Source organism: Coenobita brevimanus, unplaced genomic scaffold (genome assembly GCF_032717465.1).
Source record: "Coenobita brevimanus isolate Jiangsu-jjx unplaced genomic scaffold, ASM3271746v2 jjx.HiC_scaffold_2636, whole genome shotgun sequence".
Taxonomy (NCBI): Eukaryota; Metazoa; Arthropoda; class Malacostraca; order Decapoda; family Coenobitidae; genus Coenobita; species Coenobita brevimanus.
This window is the reverse complement of record NW_027643583.1, coordinates 80,028-95,707: the sequence shown is the minus strand read 5'-3', so window position 1 is coordinate 95,707 and position 15,680 is coordinate 80,028. Positions and strand designations below refer to the sequence as shown.

Sequence of the window (15,680 nt, the reverse complement as noted above, 5' to 3'; positions counted from 1 at the left end):
GTCTTCTGAGGTTGCCATCTCGTCTTCTGAGGTTGCCATCTCGTCTTCTGGGGCTGCAGCTTCGCCTTCCCCCTCGCCTGCAGTTGCCATCTCGCTGGCCAGGGTTGACATCTCGTCCTCCGTCGTTTCCATCGTTTTCTGTGGAGCAAATATCAATTAGGCCAAAGTACGCACTATATGCTACTGCTGAGCCTATGTCCCGTATTCTGGGTGGCATAGGAGGCTTCGTAGCGCATTTCCCTGAGAGATTTATTTTCCATAACACCAACATTATATTGCAAACTTACGTCAATGTCTTCTAACCCCAACTTGTCACCCAATTCCTTCCCATTCCACACATCCTTCCTTTAAGTTCTTCACAGCCATACTGTACCATCACCACACCCACACTACCACCACCACCACCACACTCCATCACAACCACACTCCATCGTAATACAACCACCAGCATAACATTATCACCACTACCACAACCACGTACTACCACCACCATCACAACCACACACCACCACCACCACCAACACCGCTGACATCACCACCGTCACAACCACCACACAGCTATCAGTGCTCTCGTGCAAAATTTGTCAGAGAGAGAGAGAGAGAGAGAGATCTGTGCGTGTGCGTGTGTGGTGCGTGTGCGTGTTTCGTGCGTGTGCGTGTGTGTGTGTGTGTGTGTGTGTGTGTGTGTGTGTGTGTGTGTGTGTGTGTGTGTGTGTGTGTGTGTGTGTGTGTGTGTGTGTGTGTGTGTGTGTGTGTGTGTGTGTGTGTGTGTGTGTGTGTGTGTGTGTGTGTGTGTGTGTGTGTGTGTGTGTGTGTGTGTGTGAAAATAACTCTTTTAACAATAAACAAAATGCATGACTAAGTGTACGATGTGAGAACAGCTCAGAAAAAAATATTTCAAATTTCAAAAAGTTTAAAAATGGTTCAAATACCTTTTACTTGTGAAGAAAGCTATTATTTCCCACTCCTGTCGTCTGTCGTGTCGGTGTAAATATCCTTTGCTTGCCTGGCCGTGTAAATATCCTCTGCCTGCTTGGTCGTGCGAAAATCCTCTTCTTTCTTCGTGTCAATGGAAAAATTCAACCTGAGAGGTGGAGAGCAGAGGTGTGAGGGTAGGGGAGGTTTGACTGGTGGCAGGGAGATGGGAGGGGGGGTAGAAGGAAGAGGTGAGGGGGTAGGGAAGAGGTGAGGGGGTAGGGAAGAGGTGAGGGGGTAGGGAAGAGGTGAGGGGGTAGGGAAGAGGTGAGGGGGTAGGGAAGAGGTGAGGGGGTAGGGAAGAGGTGAGGGGGTAGGGAAGAGGTGAGGGGGTTAGAGGGAAGAGGTGAGGGGGTTAGAGGGAAGAGGTGAGGGGGTAGAGGGAAGAGGTGAGGGGGTAGGGAAGAGGTGAGGGGGTAGGGAAGAGGTGAGGGGGTAGAGGGAAGAGGTGAGGGGGTAGAGGGAAAAGGTGAGGGGGTAGAGGGAAGAGGTGAGGGGGTAGAGGGAAGAGGTGAGGGGGTAGAGGGAAGAGGTGAGGGGGTAGGGAAGAGGTGAGGGGGGTAGAGGGAAGAGGTGAGGGGGGAAGGGGGAAGAGGTGAGGGGGGAAGGGGGAAAAGGTGAGGGGGTAGAGGGAAGAGGTGAGGGGGTAGAGGGAAGAGGTGAGGGGGTAGAGGGAAGAGGTGAGGGGGTAGAGGGAAGAGGTGAGGGGGTAGGGAAGAGATGAGGGGGGTAGGGGGAAGAGGGGAGGGGATAGGGAAGAGGTGAGGGGGTAGGGAAGAGGTGAGGGGGTAGAGGGAAAAGGTGAGGGGGTAGAGGGAAGAGGTGAGAGGGTAGGGAAGAGGTGAGGGGGTAGAGGGATAGAAAGGGGGAGGGAAGAGGTGAGGGGGTAAGGAAGAGGTGAGGAGGTAGGGAAGAGGTGAGAGGGTAGGGAAGAGGTGAGGGGGTAGGGAAGAGGTGAGGGGGTAGGGAAGAGGTGAGGGGGTAGGGAAGAGGTGAGGGGGTAGGGAAGAGGTGAGGGGGTAGGGAAGGGGGACTGGAGTAGCGGGCATAGAGAAGGTGGGAGTTTAGAGATGGTGTGTACAATTAGCCACTGCTACGACGCCAAAACACAAAAATCTTCCTCTGGAAATATATCAGTGTGGTTGTTTGTAAATGTTGGCAAATTTAACAATGGTATTTAACATATTTTCCATCGGCTGTTTAATTAGCAAGGAGTGTTTGGGACTTTTCATAAACCTCAGGGCACCTTCGAAATAAACAGATGTTAACCAGGATTATTGTATCTCCCTTGCCGGACGGGTGTGTGAATAATGAACTCATTTCTTAGTAGGGACTGTCACCGAAAAAAAATAGCTTCTTTAGACCCAAGAGCACCAGCATTGTCAACAGCTCGTGTCATAGTGGAATTGCTGTACCGTGTAAATATGTAGTTATAATACGTCCACATCCACGTCATCCAATAGAGTACACGCATTATTTCTTTTAAGTAATTTCTTGGGGGGTGGGGGTACAGACAATCTTCACCCCCCTCCCCCCGTAGTTCACACAACGCACGACGTCAGAACGCATGCCCTGATCAAGGAAGGGTGTAAATCACAATCTTTATGCAAATATGTGAACGGTACAGTCATGAGAGCCAACCTGAAAGCCATTATGGTCAAAGCCCCATCCTGTCACCGACCATGACTACCAAAATTTCAGTCAGTTATCGAGATGGTGAATAAATCGGATAATGTCGGGGCAAATGATCATGTTAGTGTTAACCCATTCAGCCAGGAAACGTCGTTCATTTTATTCTTGCAGCAGCCTGATGATTTTATTCAGCTTAGGGTACACTTTTCAAACTGAAGGAGTCAGATGCAGTACTAATAAAGTCTTTAGTACGAGAGGCTGCTCGTAAGCTGAATAAAATGGCTTGATAACAATAAGAATAAAATAAGAATAATGTCACTCTGGTTCAGGGGAATAAACGAATCTTTACCTAACCAAGGTTTACGTGGTCAACATATTTCGTTCAGCAATAACAGTGATTAGATGGACGTGAAGTGTCTTCTTCAATGCGAGGCCTGGGAGTGTGTGTGGGTGTGTGTGTGTATGGGGGGGGGGGGCTAGGTTTACTATTGACGAATTAAGAGGAGGGATTGGGCAAAAGTGTATTGTTGTGATGAGGAGGGATAGACTGAGATGGTTAGGACATGTAGAGAGGATGGAGGATGACAACTGGGTGAGGAGAGAGAGGTGTGAACGTCGGAGGTACAGTAGGGCTGCGAGAGGCAGACCTGAAAAGGCCTGGGACGAGGTCATAGTGTGTGACTTCAGGGATAAGGGAGTGAATAGGGAGGCTGCAAAAGATTGTGCAGTGTGGAGAGCCGCCATGATGTGACCAAGGCCGACGACGCATGCAAGCATGTTAGATCCTTTATAAAGATACGACACGAACGATTCGATACAGGTGAGGTTCAGGGATCACCATTTTATATAATTTATCTCCTGCCACTTTTGCCTTCCATCTCTACAGTATCCCCGGCCATCCTATCGCGTTGACGAATAGGGGAATTTGGAGGAGGAACACGAACAACAACAGTCTACCCTCCTCCTCCCTGCCTGACTTGCCTCATGCCCCTCCCCTCCGCTCTCTCTCTCTCTCTCTCTCTCTCTCTCTATTTCTTATCTGTATCTCCACACTCCGACACGTCAGCTAAATATGACCCACCACCTGTTTAGTGGCTGTGTGTGTGTGTGTGTCTCTCTCTCTATTTCTTATCTGTATCTCCACACTCCGACACGTCAGCTAAATATGACCCACCACCTGTTTAGTGGCTGTGTGTGTGTGTGTGTGTGTGTGTGTGTGTGTGTGTGTGTGTGTGTGTGTGTGTGTGTGTGTGTATCAGTATGTGCGTGAACCTGTGTGTGTGTGCATCATTGTGTGCGTGTATCTGTGCTCGTATCTGAGTGTGCGTGTATCTGTGCTCGTATCTGAGTGTGCGTGTATCAGTGCCTGTGTGTATCAGCGCCTGTGTGTATCAGCGCCTGTGTGTATCAGTGCCTGTGTGTATCAGTGCCTGCGTGTACCAGTGCCTGTGTGTATCAGTGCCTGTGTGTATCAGTGCCTGTGTGTACCAGTGCCTGTGTGTATCAGTGCCTGCGTGTACCAGTGCCTGTGTGTATCAGTGCCTGTGTGTATCAGTGCCTGTGTGTATCAGTGCCTGTGTGTATCAGTGCCTGTGTGTATCAGTGCCTGTGTGTATCAGTGCCTGTGTGTATCAGTGCCTGTGTGTATCAGTGCCTGTGTGTATCAGTGCCTGTGTGTATCAGTGCCTGTGTGTATCAGTGTGTGCGTATATTAGTGTGCGTGCGTGCTCTGATCAGTGCTTGTATCAGTGTTTGCGTGAATGAATACGTGCGTGCATTAGTGTGTGCCTGCTCCGTGTGCGCGTGTTTAGTGCGTACATGCCGCAGCGTGTGCGTGCATCGGTGTGTGTGTGCATCAGTGTGTGCGTGCTGTGTGCGTGCAGTGTGTGTACGTGCTAAGTGTGTACGTGTTCAGTGTGTGTGTTCAGTGTGTGCATTCAGTGTGTGTGTGTGTGTGTGTGTGTGTGTGTGTGTGTGTGTGTGTGTGTGTGTGTGTGTGTGTGTGTGTGTGTGTGTGTGTGTGTGTGTGTGTGTGTGTGTGTGTGTGTGTGTGTGTGTATCAGTGTGTGCGTGTGAACCTGTGTGTGTGTGCATTTGTGTGTGCGTGTATCTGTGTATCAGTGTGCGTGTATCAGTGCCTGTGTGTATCAGTGCCTGTGTGTATCAGTGTGTGCGTATATTAGTGTGCGTGCGTGCTCTGATCAGTGCTTGTATCAGTGTTTGCGTGAATGAACACGTGCGTGCATTAGTGTGTGCCTGCTCCGTGTGCGCGTGTATAGTGCGTGCATCGGTGTGTGCGTGCATCAGTGTGTACGTAGTCAAATTGTATGTGTTCAGTGTGTACTTAATCAAATTGTGCGTGTTCAGTGTGTACGTGTTCAGTGTGTACGTGTTCAGTGTGTACGTGTTCAGTGTGTGCGTGTTCAGTATGTGCGTGTTTATTGTGTGTGTTTATCGTATGCGTGTTTATCGTGTGCGTGTTCAGTGTGTGCGTGTTTATTGTGTGCGTTCTCAGTGTGTGCGTACTTACTGTATGCGTGGTGTGTGTGCGTATTTACTGTGTGCGAATACCAGTGTGTAACTCAAACTGTACGCATGTTTTTAAGAGTGAAGGTATGAAAAAAGTTAATGATGATGATGATGATGATGATGATGATGATGATGATGATGACGGCTACGATGGTGGCTGTGGTGGTGGTGATGATGATGATGATGATGATGATGATGATGATGATGATGATGATGATTTTTTCTAGTTCTTTTTAATCCGGAAACTTTTATGTTATCAAGGAGGATTCTGTACTCTACTCCTTTCACCTTAACTTGGCCCAAATTTTCGTCCATTTGCAGCTTATTTCACGTGTCTCAGTTGCGTCTTTGAAACAGCACTTTTTCGTGACTAGCATAATATTCTATTGTTACAACTCAGCATTCGAGATAAAGAGATTGCAATTTAGGCCAAGTTAGAGTAAAATGAGTATAGTGAAGGGGATGGGATGGAGGGATGGAGTTGGGAGGTATACGAGAGAGAGGGTGTAAGATGGGGGAGGGCAGCGAAATGGCAGGGTACAGGGCGACATGGAGGCGATTTGTTTATGGCCACCCCATACAGGTTTAAGGCGTCTAGCTATAGATATCTAGACAATTAGGGCTATAGATATAGGTGACGATACACGACTATTAAAATTACATCCATTTCCCTTATTTTCTACAATTTCTTTGGCCTACAACGCTTCCTGGCTGACCGTAAGATATCCCCGTGTCCTAATTTAGTCACCTTAATGGCAAAAACAGCAAAACCCAACACTTGCAGCAAGAGGAGAAGCCTACACACCATCACTACCGCCTAACCAGCAAAACGACGTCTATTGCCCTCATCTGTTGAATCTATTTGACCTATGACACTTCCTGGTTGGCAGCAAGATACCTCTGTGTCCTATCTGAATCATCTTAATGGCAAAAACAGCGAAATTTAACCCCAAAACAGTAAAATTTAACACTTACAGCAGGAGACGGAGCCGACGCAGCCTCACCCTCTTATCGTCCGAGTACCACTGACTGACCAATGGAATGCCATGCTTGTTCAGCCCAGAAACTTGTGTGAAACTTTACCCAACTACTTTTACATCCACTAGAGGGTACGGAGGCCCTCTCATCTTCAGGGTAACTCTAGTATTTTATTCTAGCTAATACAAGAGGCTATTATGCACCTGTGAGCTATTTATAAGTGTCTGAGAGCGTTCATGCTGTAAATATTAACCCTCCAATGATCGTGACAACTCTAGTACTTTTTTTATTAGACTCCAGACGATTTTATTCAGCTGGGAATGGGTCTTAGGAGGCTGAGTGCATAAGAGAAAACCGTCGTAGAGGAAGCATCAGGGACCGTAGCAAACAAAGTCAGAAATTATACTTAGATGTTTACCATACTCTATTCACTTTCACTTTGCCTAATATTGCCATCTCCTCACCTTAAATGCTGAGCTGTAAGGATACATTAACACTAGAATATAGAACAATACTCTCTTTTCCCTAACTGGACCAAAAATTACCATCTCTCCATCTTGAATGCTGAGTTGTAACAACAGATGAACACCATAACATGATGATAGTCACGAAGAAGTGCTATGTCAAGGATGTAGAGCCATACCATTGTCATTTCCTGGCACTGGGCTACGTGAAATGAGTAAAATGATCTACACAAGGATGGAAATCTGGCCCGTGTTAGAGGAAGACCGGTATAGTCACGAAAAGGTGATATGGAATGGATATAGAACTTCACTTTAACTTGGCCTAAAATTGCCATCTCTCCATCTTGAATGCTGAGCTGTAACAAGAGCCTGACGATACAATATGATGCTAGTCACGAAAAAGTGCTGTTGAAGATATGTAGAGCCGTGTTATCGTCTTCTTCTGCCTGTAATTATGCTATGAGAAATAAGCAGCAAATATAAGATCTCAGCCATGTTAAGTCTGATAAGCTATACATACAGCTTAATGGAACGCTCTGATAAAAATTACAGCTATAAACTCATTCTACAACTCCCTAGCACCTCTTCCTTAGCTATTTATTTTGCTTATTACACCTTGCTCTCCTACTGTGCTGTATAAATACTTCAAGCTTTACCATAATCTGCATACAAAACGTACAAAAGGATGTTAATCAGCCTTGTCCAAAAATATATCGCTAAGGAAGTCTTTGGTTGACTAGTGGGAGGTGCCTGTGTGTTACCATGGCAACCTCTCACACCACCAGTTACATACACACATTTTCCCACCAGCAAGTTCCATTAGAGAGTATTGTGTGTGTGTGTGTGTGTGTGTGTGTGTGTGTGTGTGTGTGTGTACAATCTTATCAGTGTGACGTGTGTGTGTGTGTGTGTGTGTGTGTGTGTGTGTGTAGTCATGTGAGTATATTTCACGTACATGTGTAGGTGTATAAGTATAAACAGTCTTATCAGTATGACGTGTGTGCGTGTGTGTATGTGACGTACATGTGTAGGTGTGTATGTGCGTGTTTGACGTATACGTGTAGGTGTCTATGCGTGTGTATGTACGTGTATGTTTCGTGATGTGTGTGAGTGAATATATGTATATATGTATGTGGTGTGTGCACATTTGTGATATATGTATGTAGGTGTGTGTGTGTGTGTGTGTGTGTGTGTGTGTGTGTGTGTGTGTGTGTGTGTGTGTGTGTGTGTGTGTGTGTGTGTATGTGTGTGTGAAGTGTGTGCGTGTGTGTATGTATCATGTATGAAGTGTGTGCGTGTGTGTATGTATGAAGTGTGTGCATGTGTGTATGTAGTGTGTGTATGAAGTGTGTGCGTGTGTGTATGTATGAAGTGTGTGCGTGTGTGTATGTATGAAGCGTGAGTTTATGTATGAAGTGTGTGCGTGTGTGTATGTAGTGTGTGCGTGTGTATGTATGTATGTACGTATGTAGGTGTATACACGTTATCTTAAAGCTCTACGTTTTCATACAATACGGCACGTTAGAGAGAGAGAGAGAGAGAGAGAGAGAGAGAGAGAGAGAGAGAGAGAGAGAGAGAGAGAGAGAGAGAGAGAGAGAGAGAGAGATTTCTGTGAGTATGGGTGTGTGTGTGTGTGTGTGTGTGTGTGTGTGTGTGTGTGTGTGTGTGTGTGTGTGTGTGCGTTTTTAAATAGTCACCCATCCAGAGAGAGAGAGAGAGAGAGAGAGAGAGAGAAAGGCCGTTGACTGTGTGTGTGTGTGTGTGTGTGTGTGTGTGTGTGTGTGTTAATAGTTACTCATCCAGAGAGAGAGAGAGAGAGAGAGAGAGGGGGGGGGAGGGGCTGGGGACGAGAGTCAAGGAGACGGGCTGGGGACGCGCCAGACGAGAGAATATGATACGTCAGGCGCGTCCCCAGCCCGTCTCTTCTGGCCTCTCGTCCCCAGCCACTCCCTGCCACCCCCCCCATCCTCTATGTTGGTAATTTTTCTCCCTCCGTTCCATCCTTCCTTCTTTCCTTCTACGTTCCTCCCTTCCTTCCATCTTTCCTTCCTTCGTTCCTTCCTTCCTTCTTTCCTACCTTCGTTCCATCCTTCCTTCTTTCCTACCTTCGTTCCATCCTTCCTTCTTTCCTACCTTCGTTCCATCCTTCCGTCTTTCCTACCTTCGTTCCATCCTTCCTTCTTTCTTTCCTTCGTTCCATCCTTCCTTCTTTCCTTCCTTCGTTCCTTCCGTCTTTCCTACCTTCGCTCTTGGCTTACAGGAAACCATTAGGCTTGTCACTCAATGTAAAGCCACCTGTAAAGGAAAGAAAAGCAATAAGAAGTGACAGGAAAGATGGGAGAAATAGGAAGAGAGGAGGGCAGGCACAGAAAAAAGAATGATAAAGGCTAAGGAAGAAGTAGGCAGCACTACATGAAATGAGTGGATGGTGAGACGAAATTGAAGGATAAAGACAATGTTAGCCAGACAGTAAACTGGAAACACTGAAAAGTAAACTACAAACAGAAGAGGCGGCCTTTGGTGAGCTCGTCTCGTGCTACACAAGGAGTGCGTTCGTATTAGTTTTTTCTTTTTGTTATCTTGCTCTCCGAAGTTCTTCATTTAACTCTCTCTCTCTCTCTCTCTCTCTCACACACACACACACACACACACACACACACACACACACACACACACACACACACACACACACACACACACACACACACACACACACACACACACACACACACACACACACACACACACACACACACACACACACACACACACATTTCACTCACCCTTAGTTTCAACTTCACTTTCCTTTAGCAAGAGAAGAAAATCATGGTAAAAGTGTGTAGACGTCAATCCGTAAGTACAGCTAAGAAGACATTGACATCAAAGTTCACTTATCTGTAGTCCAGAGAACAGTACACTTTTCATTCCAGAGATACTGTTCTAAAAAAAAAAAAAACTGACGTGATTCCCAGAAGTGGTAGGTGGTGGCGACCATCATCCACTCACTTGATGTAGTGCTGCCTACCTCCTTCTTAGCCTTTATCATACTTATTCTGTGTCTGCCCTCGTCTCTTCCTATTTCTTCCATCTTTCCTGTCACTTCTTATTGCTTTTCTTTCCTTTACAGGTGGCTTTACATTGAGTGACAGGCCAAATGGTTTCCTGTAAGCCAAGAAACCATTTACAACGCTGGGTGGTAACCATATAACCAAACCATACGTGCTCCCTACGTGTCAACAAGTGGGTTGGTGGAGGGTTAGTGCCCCTCCCCGTAAAACAAATAACTCAAAGTCAAATGGCCACCCCTTACGGGATTATGGCGTCTGGCAATAGATAGCGATAGTGATTCCCAAAGAAGCCTTGGATAACTGTTCATAAATATACACTTACGCTAACTCAAATACACTTTTCATTCTATACTGATAACATCCCTGCTAATAATTTCCAGACATAATTCTGTGTGAAGATGCATAGAGTATTTCTATCTATCTATCTATAGCCCGACGCCCTAATCCCGCAAAGGGTGGCCGCAGACAAAACGCCTCTAAGTCGCTCTGTCACCCATCATTTGCCTACCAACTCACTCCCCCCTCCCTCTTATACCTCTCAACTCCATCCCTCCACCTCATCCTCGGTCTACCCCTCCCTCTCCCTCCCTCCACCTCACCTACATACACCCTCTTAGTCAGTCTTTCATTCTCCATTCTCTCCACATGTCCAAACCACCTCAGTGTATTTCTCCTAATCTTCTCAACCACATCCACATCCACCCCACAACGTTCCATCACTTCTTCATTCGTCAACCTGTCCCTCCATGTCACTCCACATGCTCCTCTCAAGTAACTCATTTCCACTGCTCTCACTCTTGACTTGTTCCCCTCTTGCAAGGTCCACGCCTCGCTTCCATACGTCAGGGTAGGGATCACAATACTATCATGCAGTGACTTCTTAACTTCCATACTCACCTCCTTAATTAAATATACAGTATATGATAAAAGGCTGACAATTCTTTGCCGAAAAAGTTTACAGAAAAATTGCTCAGCGGTTCGCCCTTCGGAGTAGCTCGACCCGGAGGGCAAAGTTGGAGGAAGATTCAGTGAGGCCGTCCAAGTAGGGCAGGAGAGCTGATACATCCAGGCACAGCTGAGAAGATCTGCCACCCTGGGTTAGGGATTAAAGAAGATGGCAAAGAGGTAGGCCTAGCTCTGAGAAACTTAGCTATATATAATTTTTGTTGTTAAGGGGTTGGCATGCAATAAAGGATGGTATTGTGTGTGTGTGTGTGTGTGTGTGTGTGTGTGTGTGTGTGTGTGTGTGTGTGTGTGTGTGGAAGAGAGAGAGAGAGAGAGAGAGAGAGAGAGAGAGAGAGAGAAGAAGGGACGGAATGACACGGAGAGAAAGGGAGGAAAGGGGAGAGGAGAGAAGGAAAAAAATGAAATGCGAAAAAAAAGGACATCGGTGGGAAGAGGTGAAGGAGCGAAAGGCTAAGTGCGACCCTGAAGACAAGAAAGGCTGCGAAAGACTGGTTAGGGTGGAAGGCAAGAAAGTACTGAGATGAAAAAAGGAGGAGATAAGAGAGTGGTAAGTACTTGGAGAGAGAGAGAGAGAGAGAAGGGAACGACAGTACTCTGAAAAAGATAGGGAAAGGGAGAGAGGAAAGTGAAGGAGACGGAGTGGAAGCAACAAACACAAAATTACTACGTGAATAAAGCACAAGTGTAACACAGACGTAAAAGAAAGTAAGGAGGAAGAGGATGACATAGAGGAGACACAGAAGAGAAGCACGTACAAAACAAAAGGTAAAAGAGAAGAATGGAGTAAAGAAAGGAGCAGAGGGTGATGGGATGTGAAGATGGAGAGGAAGATGTGGAAGAAATGGAAGAATCAGAAGAGGAAGGGTACGTAAAAGAATAAACAGAGAGGGAGAGGCGGAAGTCATCAGCCAGAGCAGAGTAGATGGGTTCGCACTGGCAGTATTTGGGAGATGTGAGGTGTGTGTGGAGAGACAAGAGGGAGCAGGGAAAGAGATGTTTGAGAGTGGAAAATGAGAGAGAAGGGGGTGTAGGAAGGGAGAAGGTATAGCAGGGACTTTAGGAGTATGTGAGGAGGGAAATGAGGAGACGGGAATCAAAAAGGCAAGTGTTTGTGTGAGGGAACTGGCTGTCTAAAAAAAATTATATACGAGTACGAGGGGAAAGGGAAACTTCGAGGCAATACGGTAGCTGTGAGTGAAGCAAGAAGGTGTAATTGAAGAGTAACTGTACTTGTGTGTTTGTAGCAGCTGTGAGCGTGTGCGTGGGAGAGAGGGGAAGAATGGGGTAGTGGAATGGGTAACACACACACACACACACACACACACACACACACACACACACACACACACACACTTGCCCCGCCACTCCCAGCGCCTTTGCCTGCTCAGTAAGTCTCACATCCTCTCTCATACACACTTGCCTCACTCTCTCCCCAAATCTACCCACCCACCTACATTTGGCCTCACTCCCCAGGCTCACTTACTAACTCAGGTGGACTGCACAAAGAGATGGCTTGGGATAACGTGATTTGTGGCTTGACACGATTTTCACAAGAGTCTGTTTACTTGCATCTGATACAGCTGTTCACTACTTTTCCATATGGTTCCAACGACACGCCATGACCTCCCTTCCCCTGCCAATTAAATAGCACCAGATCTGAATGTAATATTTGTTTTGCATCACAATGTACATGCCGGATATTGCTAGCAAATTACCAGGTGATATATATATGTAATGACACTTGGGGATCAGCTCTCAAAATCAGGCTTTATACCTTATGCCATGAGTCGGAGTAAAATAAAAAATCCTGTTTCACCCATTCACTCAGCACATCTCATTTCACACACATTCCCTTTCCTTTCATCTCCTCTTTTTGACTGTCTCGTCATTCTATCCTCATCTCTGAAAATCTGCCCAGAATCTGTCTCTCTACAGCCCTCCCTGTTTTCACCTTTCTCTCTTGTCCTGTATTCTGTGTCATTTAATATTGTGTCGATATGCGTCAAGAAATATGTTGTCCTGTAATCACAGTTTAGTCAAATCTACTAAAGGCTTTACTCATTAAGCTGTTTTTAATGGCTCTATCCAGTACCTATAAAACGGTGTTATGTATTTACCAATCTACCTAGTGACAGATAATCAAATATCTATCTACCAAGCTAGCTACATGAGTATCTATCTATTTATCTACCTATCCATCCCTCTCTCCATCAATACCTGATCCTCACGTTAACATCCTTCCATAAATCCAGCTGGAGTATCCTTCTCCCAGGCTCTTCGCTCCTCCTTTATTTCGCATTTTTAGCCTCCCCGACTTCACACTTAGGCATGTCTCTCGTTGTCGTTCACTTGTTATCACACATTTCTTTCCACTCAGTATGCCAGCGTTGGCTCTCGACTTGTTTTATCTTTATATACTGTATACATTGTTTTCGTACAGAGATCCACCACTTTTCAATGGTGCCAGATAATGAAACATGGGTAGTGACCTCCGTGGAGTATTACGGTAAGCCAATTCCTGGTTCATCTACTGCATATCATTTTCATGGCTTTCGTTTTTCTTACTCTAACCCTACTAGGTGTCAGACTACATCGCCTTCCCGTTTTCTCCACAATGTTCTCTTTTACCAACGCAATTATGGTTATCGTTATCATCAGATTGCAAGGCAGCTGTATAAATAGGTTTAGTTGCGATTTTGTCCCAAATTACGCTTGGTAAGCTTATAACAGCACGCCCTAGATACACAGGCCCCGGCAAACGCTCTTTTGACCACTTATGAGGACACAGACGAAAGCGTTCCCTGCCTCCTATTCTCCTACCCTCTATTTACTCACTCATACCTTACATGCAACACCACTGTGCAGGCCAGTGCACTGTAAAATCTCTGCCACAATTCCTAAGCACATTATATTCCCTTCGTTTACATGAAATTAGAAGACTGTGTGATATTACGGCAGCGAGTCGCCTGTTGTTCTCTCACTCATTTTCTTACACCTTCACTTTGAGATACTGTACCTCTCAGGCTGTGATGACCTAAATTATTGCTCCTCCCAACTTCCTTTGTGCACAGTGACACACGCACACGCACATGAAGGCACACACACACACACACACACACACACACACACACACACACACACACACACACACACACACACACACACACACACACACACACACACCACCACCACCACCACTATCAGTACCACCATACACTCACTCACACCCCACCACACACACACTCACCCCCCACCACACACACATTCACTCCACACCACACACACACACACACACACACACACACACACACACACACACACACACACACACACACACACACACACACACACTCACACACACCTTTCAGGTAATCTGGTTTGAACAATAATTAATGATAATCACGCACGTAAAATACAAAGACAGTACTGGAGAACAATTTACAAACCTCACGTAAAAATAAAAGAAAGAGAGAGAAAGAGAGAGAGAGAGAGAGAGAGAGAGAGAGAGAGAGAGAGAGAGAGAGAGAGAGAGAGAGAGAGGAGTGAAGTGATAGATGGAGGGATGGGTGAATGGATGGATATTTTGACAGATAGGGAGAGTCACAGATGGATAGGGTGGTGGATAGACTGGAGTGGATGGATGGATATTTAGATATTGACAGCTTGAGAGAAAGCAGACAGATGGACTGATGGATGAATGGATGGATAATTATAGCTAAGTATATAGGCAGATAGTCAGCTACAGATAAACAGCTATATAGGCATTAATGTGTCATATGTAACAGTTATAGATATGTAATGCTTATAGGCACTAGTATGTATCTCATATCACACTGTGCAGTATGTAGTATCTGCTTGGGACATTACACAGCTTCTCACTAACAATGTCAATCCACAATCAACAAACCTACTGCCCCAGACCATCAAGAATTGTCTTAACACGTAATGTATCTCAATCTTTTTCTTCAGACAATACAATAATTTCATGATACGAGCAGGATAACCAGCTTGAGCCAGTTATCTAACGTCATGGAAACTACCCAGCGAAATCTACCAGACACTACATCCCATCTAGCCGTATATATTTTCATATTTCGGAGGGTATAGTCAGAGAGCCAGAGAGTACGACCGAGGGTAGAGGGCAGGAGGCAGGGTCAGCTGGGAGGTTTGCCGCCTCGTTACGTTACGCTGTCAGTCACATTTCGATATAACTGTACAATAAACTCCGTAACCCAAAAGCGCCTATAACCCACCTCACCAACGTTACAAGATAGGCAGAGAGGCCAGTGAGACAGAGCGGCACCTACCCAGTAACCAGCTTTCCAACGTCTCACTATTTTATCAACAGCTGCCCACATTTATCTCCACTTCCTGAGCCACGATTATCTACAAAGGCAGCACTATCAACACTGGTGTCTGCTGCGATCTACGATACATCTACGATACACCTACAATCTCTGTCTAATTAACACCTCGGCTACGTTTAGCGACAGCTAGGTAGATTCTGTATTAACCGTATCACTTCCACCTAAGGCCCGATAACGCATCTCATTTCATTCCTGTTATACCACTGATATGGGTTAGGAAAAAAACTTCAGTAACCTTATAATTTCTATACTACCTTCACTCTAACCTGGCCTAATTTTCGTCTTTTTGTAGCTTATTTTAAGTAGCCCAGTTCAAGAAAACGATACTACTACCTCGGCTCTGCATCATCTCCAAAACGCTTCTTCGTGACTAGCATCATAATTCCAGCATAAATCTCTTGTTTCAACTCAGCTGTCAAGATGGAGAGATGGCAATTTTAGGCCAAGTTAGAGAAAATAAAAATTAATCTTGTACATTTTAACACAAGTACTGTACATTATTACACTAGTATATAGGGTGGTCAGTAAATACGTAGCAAAAATCATGGGGTGTATTCCGGAGACGCTACTGAATGCCAATGACTAAATGAGCGTATTGCGAAATCTCAATAGTTTGGGAGTCCCAGCACTTCACAGATCTGCTATGAATGTGTTGGAGTCAGGGGATTGTAAATGAGACGTCCATCACATACAGTGAGATT

The 15,680-nt window shown here is 45.7% G+C and overlaps 1 protein-coding gene across 1 annotated transcript in view; it reads left to right on the top strand.

Moving 5' to 3' along the window:
• LOC145389949 (uncharacterized) overlaps nt 1–15,680 on the top strand; it is a gene marked incomplete at its 5' end in the record, with an annotated part of 45,826 nt that overhangs the window by 29,994 nt on the left and 152 nt on the right. The window lies entirely within an intron of this gene.